Source organism: Dryas octopetala, chromosome 3 (genome assembly GCF_963921425.1).
Source record: "Dryas octopetala chromosome 3, drDryOcto1.1, whole genome shotgun sequence".
In the NCBI taxonomy this organism is placed as follows: domain Eukaryota; kingdom Viridiplantae; phylum Streptophyta; class Magnoliopsida; order Rosales; family Rosaceae; genus Dryas; species Dryas octopetala.
The window spans coordinates 23,968,275-23,980,721 of record NC_141368.1 but is presented as its reverse complement, the minus strand read 5'-3'; the positions used below and the strand labels follow the sequence as shown (position 1 = coordinate 23,980,721).

Below are 12,447 nucleotides of genomic sequence, written 5' to 3'. Positions count from 1 at the left end.
ACCCATGATATACCGATTCGAAGAGAACGACGAGACAAATTCCTATTGTTTAGGGCTTCAAATAAGCAATTTAGTGTTTTTGAATAAGTTTCCTAAATTGCACTTTAATTCTATTTTTTTTTCCGTTTTGAATTTCGAACGTTTAAGGTTCTGAACGTATTTAAACAACCTTTGTGGCTGTTTGTATCATACATTATTATCATTTTTCAATCAGAAAACCTTGAGATTTCTCTCATTTCTCTGGTGGACTCCAGATTCTTTCTTAGGGTTAACGCTGGTTTTCCCTAATCTCTGTTACTTGCGTGTTACGCTGCGTCAAGTGGTATCAGAGCACGGAGTTAACTGGATCGATGGGTGATCATCCAGAAGGAGGAGATCGCGGACTTGGTGCCCTATGGGAGGCTGTGAACAAACAAACCACGAAAACTACTCAACCATCGACTTAACTTGAACAGATTCGACAGTTGTTAGTGGGATTGAACCTTCAGGATAACCCTAACCTTAACGGACAGGGCAATCCCAGACAACAACCAGTTGACAGAAGACAAGCCATGGGATTTTCTCGTGGTAACAACTGGCGACAACAACCTGAGAGTGACGATGAATCCGATGAAGAAGATGTAGTCCCGAATATTCGAAACAACGAACGGCCGCGATATAACTACAACCAGAACTTTGACGACTATAAACAAAAAGCTGATATTCCCTACTTCAATAGGCATATGCAGGTAGAGGATTTCCTTGATTGGCTTACAAAAGTGGAAAGGTTCTTCGAAATCATGGAGGTTCCCGAGGGAAAGATGGTGAGGATGGCTGCTTTCCGTCTGAAAGCCAGCGTGGCTGTTTGGTGGGATCAGTTATAGAAAAGTTGAAACAGACAAGGGAAAAATCCTGTCAGAACTTGGCAGAAAATGAAACAATTGATGATGGATAGATTCCTACCCCAGGACTATGAGCAATATCTTTATCGCCTCTATCTGAACTGTACCCAGGGTGTGAGATCTGTTGCGGATTACAGGGATGAATTTTTGCGACTAGCAGAGTGCAACAATATGGCGAAGTCGGAACATCAAACTGTGGCAAGATATATGAGTGGTCTGAAGCCATCGATCCAAGAAAAAATTGGATTGCAAACTCTCTAGAGCGTTCATGAGGCTCACAATATGGCTTTGAAAGCTGAACTCATGGAAAGGGAGAGACGACCCGGATTTGGGAATAACACCTATCGAAGGAACATACTAGAGGTGTCAACCTCTAGTACTACTGATAAAGGAAAGGGGATTCTACCTAGCCCTGCGATCCCTCCAAAGGTTCAGAGTCAACCTTTCAAACCCACCGAGAGCGGTAGTAGATTCCCAGATAGAAATCAAACTCGGGCTTAGAACCAAAGGTCGAATCCGTATGCCAAACCAACAACGGACATTTGTTACAGATGCAATAAACTAGGTCATCGATCAAATGTGTGTCCAGAAAGACAAACTGCAAACCTTGCTGAAGCTGATGGATTTGAGGATGACGCTGAATAAACCCAACCTGAAGATGAATATGAAGGTGTTGAGTTTGCTCAAGAGGATGGCGGAGAGCATGTTAATTTTGTCTTGCAGCGAGTTCTCCTTTCACCCAAGAAGGAGGGGCAACGTCATAACATATTCCGCTCACTTTGTTCCATTAGAAACAAAGTTTGCAACCTGATTGTGGATGGCGGCAGCTGTGAAAACTTTGTAGCTAAAAGGCTGGTGGATTATTTGCAGTTACCAACAGAGAAGCATGCAACCCCATATTCCTTAGGGTGGGTCAAGAAAAGCCCTTCAGTGCAAGTAACCGAAGTTTGTCGAGTTCCTCTCTATCGGTAAGCACTATAAAGAAGAAATTATGTGTGATGTCATTGATATGGATGCATGTCATATTCTCTTGGGTCGACCATGGCAGTTTGACGTTGATGTCACCCATAGAGGTCGAGATAATGTCTACTTGTTTGCTTGGGGTTCTCACAAGATTGCATTGGCACCAATAAGTCAGACAGGGAAGATTGAACGACCAAGAATGGAGAGTTCGAATTTTCTGGCTATTTCTAGCAGTGAACATGAACTTGTGAAAGCTGCAGATGAGGCCCATGCAATTTATCCATTAGTAGTTAAAAGGTTTGCTGACAACTGAGACAAAAGGGGCGACGATTCCCACAGAAGTGCATAAACTTTTGGGTGATTTTCAAGAGTTGGTTTCTGATGATCTGCCAGATCAACATCCTCATATGAGAGATATACAGCACCACATTGACTTGGTGCCAGGAGCTAGTTTACCCAACCTTCCTCATTACAGGATGAGCCCGAAAGAGAACGAGATATTGAAGCAAAAAATTGAAGAGCTATTGAAAAAAGGGTTCATTTGTGAGAGTATAAGCCCATGTACAGTGCCTGTTTTGTTAGTTCCAAAGAAGGATGGTAGCTGGCACATATGTGTTGATAGTAGGGAGATCAACAAGATCACTATCAAATATCGGTTACCTATACCGTGCCTGGATGACATATTGGATGTGCTGGATGGATCAAAGTTGTTCTCTATGATTGATCTTCGCAGTGGCTACCACCAAATTCGGATCAAACCAGGGGATGAGTGGAAGATAGCTTTCAAAAACAAGGATGGATTGTACGAGTGGCTAGTGATGCCATTCGGCTTGTCTAATGCCCCGAGTACTTTTATGCGCCTCATGAACCAGGTTCTATGCCCTTTTATTGGTTCCTTTGTTGTAGTTTATTTTGATGATATCCTTATCTACAACAAGACCAAGGAGGAGCACTTAGCTCACTTGCGACAGGTTCTAATGGTGCTAAAAGACAACCAGCTTTTTGTCAACTTGAAGAAGTGCTCATTTCTTACCAGCAAGCTATTGTTTCTGGACTTTGTAATTAGTGTGGAAGGAATTCATGTGGATGAGGAGAAGATTCGAGCTATCAGGGAGTGGCCCACTCCAAAAACAGTGGGTGAGGTAAGAAGTTTCCATCGGTTAGCTACATTTTATCAGACGTTTGTGCGGAATTTTAGTGTTATTACTGCTCCTATTACTGAGTGTTTGAAGCAAAGCAGATTTCATTGGGGAGAAGAACAGGAGAGAAGTTTCGCTCTAATCAAGGATAAACTTTGTACTGCCCCAGTGTTAGCACTTCCCAGTTTTGAGAAGATATTCGAGGTCGAATGTGATGCAAGTGGAGTGGGAGTCGGTGCCGTCTTGTCACAAGAAAAGAGGCCAGTAGCATTTTTCAGTGAAAAACTCAGTGAAGCTCGCCAGAAATGGAGCATTTATGACCAGGGATTTTATGCCGTTGTGAGAGCTTTAAAGCAGTGGGAGCAGTACTTGATACAGCGGGAGTTTGTGCTGTATACCGTCACCAAGCCCTCAAATTTATTAATAGTCAGAAGCAGGTTAATAAAATGCATGTCCGATGGGCCACTTTTCTGCAGAAGTTCCCTTTTGTAATCAAACACAAGTCTGGAGCCTTGAACTGAGTGGTAGATGCATTGAGTAGGCGAGCCACTTTGCTTAGTACTCTTTCCCAAGAAATAGTTGGGTTTCAGTTTCTGAGAGACTTGTATGTTACAGACGATGATTTCAAAGACCTGTGGACCAAGTGTGTCCAAAACCAACCCGTCATGGATTTCCATGTTAGTGATGGGTATTTGTTTAAGGGTAACAGGTTGTGCATCCCTAGCTCTTCTTTGAGGGAGAAATTGATCCGAGACCTACATGGTGGAGGATTAAGTGCGCATTTGGGCCGAGACAAGACTATTGCTAGCTTGGAGGAGCGTTACTTTTGGCCACAACTGAAGAGGGATGTGGGAAATATTGTGAGAAAATGTTACACCTGCCAGGTTGCCAAGGGTCAATCACAAAACACTGGACTTTATATGCCTTTGCCTGTTCCTAACAATATTTGGCAGGACCTCTCTATGAACTTTGTGATGGGTCTTCATCGAACCCAAAGGGTTTAGTTTTGTTTCACTAGAGTCAATATTTGGTATGATTTTATAAATGACATACATGTTTGTATGGACAAGTCATGAATGTATGCGGATAGAAGATCAAGGGCATATGAGTTAGGGATTCAAGATTTCTTCAAGTTTGCATTATAGCATGCTAGAAACCCAAACCTCATTCATTGTCCTTGCCAAAAATGTGGAAATATGAGACAATTTGGGATTGGAGTTATAAGGGATCATCTATATTTTAATGGGGTTGACCAAAGTTACCAAAATTGGATATGGCATGGAGAACTTTCTAGTACATTTGTGAATGAGATTTTTTTGGTCCCTTACAATTCTGGGTAAGTTAATCATTTATGTGGTCATTGTAAATACTGTTTTCCAGCCATATAAGGTATTTAATGAGAATTATAAATGTGTAGAAATTATTGGATGCTGACTGTTATCAATCCAGACAAGGAGATTGTCTATTTCATGGACCCAATGAAAAGACGTATGATCGGTGATGAATGAAAAACTGTGGTGGACAAGTAAGTTGATTAGATGTCTCATCAGTTTATAAGTTCATTTACATATATCAGCAAGTGTTAAAATCATTTGGTTTTTCATGCGATAGTGGAATTAGAATCTTCAATGCTCAAGGGAATAGGCAAGGGCGTAAGGCAATAATCTGGAAAATATGGCGGTAGGTTGGCTTGTTTGTAGTTTGCTTTAAAACTCAAATAACAGATTGCTAAGTGGACTGTATATGTGTTCATTCTAATTAATGTTTATTTGCATTTAGGGCATTCCTCAACAGCCAAGTGATAAGGAGTGTAGCTATTTTATTATGTGTTTTATGAAGGAAATAATTGAAGATGAGAGCTTAGTTTTTGTGACTAAGGTATGCATTAGTGAAGTATAAGTAACTTGACATTATGTTGGTCATGTGAACTCTGAGCAGTGATATGAAAATTAATTGTCTTTACTTGGAAATGTTGAAATTCTTTTATTTGTTTTGTGGCTGAAAAATTGGAAATGTAGTAAAGGAATAAAAGGAAATAAATTAGCTTGGGGGAGTCTGTTTTGGGTGCATGTAGATTGGGAATACTGGGTGGATTCTTTCAAACTTGTGGAAGTGGACATGTTATATAGCTAGGCCCCTGTTTGATGATCACTTGTGTGAATTTGAGGTTGATTTCAGCTTGATTCTAATTAATGTAGTTATGCACTTATATTATTAATAACAAATTCATGAGTGGTTTGGTGCAATTTCTTTAGGCCATTGGGAGATTCTGTTTTGGGTGCAGTTAGCTTAGGACATTTTGTTGGTTATATATGTGTGCTTGATTCTTAATTAATATAGTTGTGCACTTATATCATGAGTTGTCTTGGCCTTTTTTACCTAAGGGGCATGTTGTTTATTTCTTTCTTGGATTCATTAGGTTTTCATTTTGGGTTGAATTTTCTTTTTAATTACTACTTCATTTTTGCCTTGTTTCAGTGGGAGCGAAGGAAGGACAACACTTATACCCAAGAAGATATCGATGAAGTCCGGGCTGAATGGGCAAACTTTGTGGGGCAGTATATGTAGATCGAGTGGAAGGTGGATTTTTGACGTATAGCATTTTTGAACTTGATTTTGTAGGCCATGTGTTTAGCTAGACTAGCTTGGGGTATATATATATATATATATATATCATTGATCACTTTGATAGATTCTTTTGGGTGCTGTCAAGATTAATAACTAGGCTTAATTAATTGCTAGATTAGATTGATGGCAACAAATTGGTAGATTAGAAACTTGATGGCTAATTTTGGTGTTATAGATGGTTTTTGTGTACGGCATGGCTGGTTGTGTGAATAGCATTGGGTTAAGAGAGTAAACTACATATATACAATTACTAGCTACCTTGAAATTCCTTTTAATATTTCGTATTTTATCAATTCCAAAATCCTTATTTATTGTGGATTAGTTTAAATTTGAGTAAATTGTGATTTTCTGAATTAATGTATAATTTATTAAGAATGTTAACATTATAAAGGGAAACATGCTACTTGGAACAATGGTGTTGTACCAAAAACACCTAGCTAGCTATTTCAGGTACTACGTGCCTATGTGAACCAGATGTAAATATGAACATTTTACAACAATTTTTCTAACAAAATCGTGGTTTGTAACATTAACTTACAATGGATCAATATCAGAAACCATTGTATAATCCATAACAATACCGCACAAACCTTAAAAAGCCAATGTATCTAATACCTATAGACATCTAATTAAACTTGAAATTAGTATCTTACACAAAGGTTATATAGTTAAAACCCAATATTCTTAAATTCATAATACAACGGTTTCATAAAAACACCGTAGTATGAAAGACATATATACATCTCAAACACATATTTTTAGAATGACCTATACCACGGTTAGGATCCAAAAACCATTGTTTTAAGGAGTATTTCACCTCGTGTTTATAACTAAAATAGTTGTAAAATACATGTATTAGTAAACGTAACCGTTGTCTTGAGAACATAAAACAATGCGTTCGAGGAGAAAACTGTTGTGTAGATATATACTCAACAACAGTAGCCTTTAAACCATGAGATTTTTAGGATGTATATACAACGGTATTTCTGTCGTTACCATTGTGTTAATGTAATCAAGACAACGAAAAATAACCATTGTGTAATGGTACCCCAATAGATGTCGGTCGATTAGACGACGGTATTTTGGCAACTTACACAACGGATAAAATCCAAGGTCAACTATATGGTGACTACTTACACTCTAGTTATTCTAACAATTCAATTATCATAATATAGGATAAAAACCACGCCACAGATGACAATCACAAACTATGCAAATTTTTTATGCATTCAGTTTATACTAGCATAATACATGTAGTAAAATAAGGCCACTAGTAGGGTGTGAGATTCCCCTACCTGGAATCCTTTGCTCAGCTTGATATCTACAATACAAATCCAATTTACAGCTCTCTACTTCACAAGAATTTGGTGATTATTATTTTTTTCAAAATTAAATTATGAGAGTAGGATTTTTCATAATTTTTCTGAAAGCAATTTGACTATTTTGAGGTCATAGGAAAATAGTACTTATCAATACGAGTCCGTAGGATTTTTCGGTGAATTATTTGGAGTCTTGAAGTATTTTTGGTGAATTTCTGAAGTTGGAGAAAATAGAAAATAGGAATTAATTAATTGCTGACGTGGAAAATTTCAATAATTTAGATAAATTTCGGTAAATTTCACTGAAAAATTGTTGAATATGTGTTTGATTTCGAAACCCTAAAAAAACGAAATTTAATACTTTGGTTGGGGGTGTGCAAAAAGAAAAAAAAAAAAAAAGAGATTTGCAAATAGCAACTCTAAAAAGAAAAAAGTTATATAAAAAAGGGTTTTTTTTTTTTTTTTTTTAAGTCCATTTTTAAAAATTGATTGTTCATTCGGCCCATTTGCTATAGTGAAATACTATAACGGTCCACTTTTTTAAAATATGTGCTACAGTAACGTCGATACAGTGACGCCGTTACGTAGCACGTTACAGTTTTTTAAAAAATGCAATTTTTTTTTTCATTACAGTGCCAATTGGTACATAAACTACCAAAAAAAATCATAATTTAGGTATTTTTTATTCCATAAACATGTTAAATAATAACCAACATAAAACACAAAAAATTAAGATGAGGCATCCATAATCTTTTTTATTTTAATAGTAAATATAATTGTTACTGTTCGATAGTAACATTTATTGTTACTATTGAATAACAACAATCATTTATTGCTACTGTCCGGCAGTAACAACACTTATTGCTATTGTCCGGCAGTGGCAATCAAGTATTGTTATTGTTTGATAGTAACAATAACAATAAATATAAATTAGATAATATAATTTCAACCTAATACAATCCTTGTGAAAAGCATAAACAACCAAATGAAATTATAAACCTATGACACAATTAAAACAAACTAAAACAGAATCACAATTCCGTTGAAAAAAGAAAATAACTTTAAACTTCCGGATATAACTTAATGTTGTTGTAGCCCCTTACATCAAACAAAGTCGAGAGATTTCCAATAGATTTCACAAAAACATACTCTCCTCCTATTTTTGCAAAAGAATATGAGAGAAAATGGGGGAACATTATATTAGATACATGAAGAAGATTGAAAATAATAGCTCAAAAAACAGGATGACTCTGGTGTTGCCTGGCCAGTTCATAAACATGCTTGCAAAAATTTATAACATTTAGACTACAAAGAGTGATCAATATCCAATAGCACCGTCTCCAAAAGAACAACACTTATTAACAACAATGACACACAAAATAAGTTTTTAATAGACATTACCATCCACAAAATGTACAGATGCATTCATGCATAGGATCAGAATAAGCCACTAGGGGCACATGATAGTAATATCTAAATTAGTAGCCTAGTCGAAAGGACAAATTGCCTCTGTCTTTACCATAACTCAAACATAGTTGCAAACCAGATAAACCACCCGAAGATATACTTTATAGTTACCAAAAACTTGTGCAACCTAATAGGACTCCTAATTTAAGTCACATGTTTATTCTTTACAGAAATCACAACAAATCTTGTGTCCAATTATTAATCTTCTAAGGAAGTGGACAAAAAATGCACTCAAGAACCTTTTTGTTAAAAGACCGATTATCAATCACCTATTGCTACTGTCTGGCAGTAACAATCAGGTATTGTTATTGTTTGATAGTAACAATCATCTACTGCTACTGTCTGGTAGTAGCAATCACCTATTATTATCGTTTAATAGTAACCATCACCTATTGTTACTATCTGGTAGTGATATTCACCTATTGCTATTGTCTGGCAATGGCAATCACCTACTGAACATTAACAATATATTATTGTTAATCAAAAAGAAAATGAAACTTCTTAACAACCGTGTGTCAAATTCTTAATCAAGAAGATTAGCACAACATCAAAGATGTACCAAAAGAACTGACATAAAATCAATGAATAAATGAAAATTATGATAACCATCTATAAATCTTAGAGTGCAGCAACCATCGCCCCTGACACCATAACTTGATTGCCCCCCTAATAAGATGAATATGGACCAGAAAGATACTGTAGAATGATATTGATAATAAAATGTCAAATTATGTTAGTGTAACATGTAAATCAGGATCAAATAAGCATATAGTAGTCGTATTAAAACAAGACCAAAAATCATAAGCAATAAAAGAATAAAAAAGAGTAAGTAGATCAGTTTTAGACTTTTAGTCATTCAGAACGCATTAAAACAAGGTAAACAGAAAGCAAAGTAGGGATTTAAGTAAAAAATAATGATATCTAACCTCTAAATATGAATGCTTATCTGAAAGTGGCTCACACCTACATAGATAACAATTGATGAAATATTAATTTAGAAATGAAAAATTAAAAGAAGAGCAAATTACAATTTAGTACCTCAACTTTACGTGTTATTTCAATTTAGTACTCTAATTTTGAAAACTTACAAAAAAGTACCTCAACTTTTATTTTGTGTCAAAATAGTACCTCCGTTAGTTTTTCTGTCAAATAAACCGTTATCTACTGACGTGGCAAGGGTATTTTTTTTTTCCACATTTAAAAAATAATAATATTTTTAAAAACTTTTTAATAAAAAAAAATTTTAAAATAATTAAAAAATTTTAAGATTTCTTAATAAACAAATTTCTTAAAAAAATCAAAACATTTAAAAATTTTAAAAAAATTTGGGGGAGGGGGCTGGGTGGGGTGGGTGGACTATGCGGGGTTGGGTGGGGTGGGGCGGGGCAGGGCTAGGGCTGGGGCGGGGCGGGTCTGCGTGGGTGAAGGGGAGGGGGTGGGTCGGGTTTGGGGGGAGCTGGGTGGGGTGGAAGGAGGTGGGTCAGGGATGGCCTGGCCGGGCCAGGGGGAGGAGTGGATCGAGTTTGGGGGGAGCTGGGTGGGGAGGAGCCGGTCTGGGGGAAGGGCTGGGCTGGGCGAGGCGGGTCTGCGTGGGGTGGCGCTGGGTAGGGGAAGAAGAAAGAGGGGCAAGGGGGGGCTGCTGCTGGGTGGGTGGGGCTGGGTGAGGGGGTGGGGGGTGCGACAGGGATGGGGCTGAGGGGAGGGGGTGCGACGGGGTTGGGGCTGAGGAAGGAGGTGCGACGGGGTTGGGGCAGCGAGAGGGGGAGGATGGGCGGGGGGGCTGAGGCTGGGGGTTGGCTGGGTAGGGGCGGGCTGGGTGGGGCGGGGAGGAGGAGGGAGGGGATGGGTGGAGGAGGGCTGGGTGGGGAAGGGGAGGGGAGGGGAGGGGAGGGGAGGGGCTGGGTGGGGGCGGGGAAGGGAGGGGGACGGGGCTGGGATTGGGGTGGGGGGGAAAATTTTCAGAAATTTTTGTAATTATTTTAAAATTTTGTTTATTAAAAAGTTTTTAAAAATATTATTATTTTTTAAATATGAAGAAAATGACGAAAATATTTCTGCCACGTCAGCAGATAACGATTTATTTGACAGAAAAATTAACGGAGGTACTATTTTGACATAAAATGAAAGTTGAAGTACTTTTTTGCAAATTTTCAAAATTGAGGTACTAAATTGAAACAACACGTAAAGTTGAGATACTAAATTGTAATTTGCTCTTAAAAGAAAATAGGCAACATTTGTAGTACGGAGTAGGGCTGGGTTGGTTTGACCGAAAAACCGAGACCATACCCGAAACCGCTTCAACCGATGCCGAAAATAACCGTACCGGAGAGAAACCATACCGAGATCTCGGTTTGCCAACCGAACCGGTATGTTTGGTTCCGGTTCCGGTTTTCAGATCCTAAAACCGCTGGTTTACCGAACCGAACCGAGTATATATAACATTTAATTTAAATATTACATTTTTATACATTTCTATACCCTAAAATACCTTTCTATAATACATTTATATAAATTTCTATAATTTATATAAAAAATATATAAATTTATAAACCCTAAACCCTTTCTATACCCTAAACCCCATAATTAATAATTTATATGTTTTTTAATTTAATTATATAATACATTTCTATATAAAAACTAATTACAAATACCCTAAACTAATATTATACCATATTCTAAACAATTTATATCATATAACTATAAACTAAATACTAAACTCTATATCCTATTCCTATATCTCATACCCTAAACCCTATTGTGTATTTTAAAATTTTTAAATCATATACATTATAAGGCTTATTTTATCCTATACCTATATACCATATACCCTAAGACTATAATTGATAATAATTCAATAATTTATAGTTGGTATATAACTAATAACTATAGTCTATAGAAATGTTTAGTATGGTATAATATGATAATAGTCTATAACTAATAACTATAGTCTATATAAATATTTAGGGTTTAGAAATGCATTATATAAAATGTTTTATATAAATTATAAAACATATGTAATACAAAGTAAAAACTCTAAACCCCAAAGTCCAAACCCTAAACCCCACCCAAACCCCAAAATCCAAACCCTAAACCCCACCCAAACCCCAAAGTCCAAACCCCAAAATATCCTATTGTCTAAATTTTTAATGAATTTTTAAAACATTTTATTTTTATTTTTTAATCATCTGTTCTCTCTCCTGCCAACACTCCCCCTTTCTCTCATTTCTCACTTACCCTTTCTCTCTCCCTGACGTCACGCTCTCTCTCTCTCTCTTTCTCGCCGTGCCTTTGATCGGCGATACACTGTCGTCCGGCGGCTAATGGAGGCGAGACCACCTCCGAAATGCTCGCCTCTCCCTCCTCTCTTTGCCCATGTGTTTTGATTTTCCAGAAAGGTAAGGATCGCGACAACCTGAGCTGGGGCAAAGCCGAGCCCTTTGCCGGCGATCTCTGTGCTCCGACAGCTTCGCGACTTCCCACCACCCAAAACTCATTCGTCTCATCGAGCCGGTCATTTTGGTACCTTTCCCTCACGTCGACGACCCCCCAAGGCGGCGAATCGAAGCCACCCAGTTCGACCTCTGATGGCATCTCTCTGTTCCCTTGCTTTTCTCCCTCTCTCTCTCTCTCTCTCTCTCTCTCTCTCTCTCTCTTAACTCAAGCCAGTCAAGGTCCATACCGAGCCGAGCCGACCCGAAATGCCGGTCCGACCGAGTGCCGGTTTACCGGCATTTCGGTTCCGGTCTCGGTAACCAAAAGGGGCATTCGAGGGGGGTTCGGTCGGTTGCCGGTTTGGGGTTCTCGGTTCGGTAACCGGACCGAACCCACCCCTAGTACGGAGTCTACGGAGTACGGACCGGCCAATTGATCTAAATAACTTCCCCTGTAAGTAGTAAGTGGAAAACTTTTCATTTGGTCCCCCCCCCAAAAAAAAAAAGTAAGAAACTTTCGGACCATTTGAATAAGTGGAAAACCTTCTTTTTTAGGGTTCTGTTTACAACTTGAATGGAATTTGTAAACAGAATAGAATTGGCTTTAGTGGCCAAAAAA

The 12,447-nt window shown here is 38.0% G+C and overlaps 1 pseudogene; it reads left to right on the top strand.

The window, feature by feature from the left end:
- Positions 1-4,296: 4,296 nt before the first annotated feature.
- On the top strand, positions 4,297-5,551 carry LOC147291920 (uncharacterized; annotated as a pseudogene).
- Positions 5,552-12,447: the final 6,896 nt, after the last annotated feature.